The sequence below is a fragment of the Lepidothrix coronata genome, unplaced genomic scaffold (assembly GCF_001604755.1).
Source record: "Lepidothrix coronata isolate B3197 unplaced genomic scaffold, Lepidothrix_coronata-1.0 Scaffold179, whole genome shotgun sequence".
NCBI lineage: Eukaryota > Metazoa > Chordata > Aves > Passeriformes > Pipridae > Lepidothrix > Lepidothrix coronata.
The window spans coordinates 2,035,953-2,037,275 of NW_016690359.1; positions in this window are offsets into that span (position 1 = coordinate 2,035,953).

Genomic DNA, 1,323 nt, shown 5'->3' on the forward strand with positions numbered 1-1,323 from the left:
ATAGTGTTTAAGTTTGCTTCTCTTGTTTGTATTGCTTAGTATGGCCAGGAACTATGAATTAAGTTTAAAGCCTAAATTTACATTTGGCTTTAGCAAAATGCACCAAACATTCTTTATAAGTGAGTGCTGAATTTGCATTACGGATTTGGCTGAAATTTGGCAACAAGTTTAAATTACATATTGGTGATTCTTAAAGATGTTTCATTAAGTCTATTTTCACAAACTTACTTCATGGTTACCAGGCTGAATCTGAATAGAGCAGCCATTCATAGTAGTATAAAAACTGCATAGCTTGCTATATAGTTAGTGCTATGTAGAGATTGAACAAGATCTTTGAGTCTTGTTTAATCTCTAAAGGGGGGACTGATGCCTTAAGCCCCTAATGATTTTTTATTTTTCTAATATTTGTAAGACTTGTAAGTTTTATAAGTAAGTTTTAAAAGCAGCAACCTTCCCCCCCCTTACCCTTGTTCCTTTCCCTCTCTCTAGCACCCTTGTTTATACATTCCTTAACCCTCTTACCCCATTCTATCCTCCCTATATCACTCATAGCCCCAAATCTAATAGAAAATGTTTAGTCTTTTGTCAAGGCAAGGCCTAGACAGTTGACAGAACAGCATACCTGGGCCTAAACCACAGAATAGGTCAGGAATTAGGTAACTATGTACCCTTTGTGCTCTGATGATGAAAATGATGAAGGGGGGGGTCCCAAAATACACCCCAGACTCATTTCAAAGAGGTGGACCCGGGGCGGACCAGAGGAAAGGCCGCAGGGTGGGCACATCTGGGATTGGATGGATGGTATTATAAAAGGTAACCTCTCAGGCACGGCCTGCGCGCGTCCTGTAACATCTTGCCTTGGCAGAATAAACCCTTTCTTATCTCACCCCTAATTAACTGCTCCTGGAGATTTTTTCAGCACCAAAATACACCGGCAACAGGGGGAAGAAAAGAGACTTTCCCTAAGGTTTGTTGTGAGAGGCCCCAGGCTCTTCTAAGAGGCTCTGCAGCAGCTCTGAGCCTGGAGATGTTCCCACTCGGCTGCTGGAGCCCAGCCTGGGATGTCACAAGACCCAGGGTCTCCTTCCCAGGACAATGGATGTGTCTGTTGTGGGATCAGCCCTGAACCTGAGTGTGTATCCCAAAGACAACACACACACACTAAGTTGGCCACACAACCTGCCACACAACCTGCCATGGAGAAGGTGCCGCCTTTAACATCGCCCACATCCTCTCAACAGGACTCCTAAATCCATAAGTGCAGAGAGCCGAGGGCATTCCTGGATTCCTCAAGCACCAGCACAGCCTCTCTGCCCATCCCAC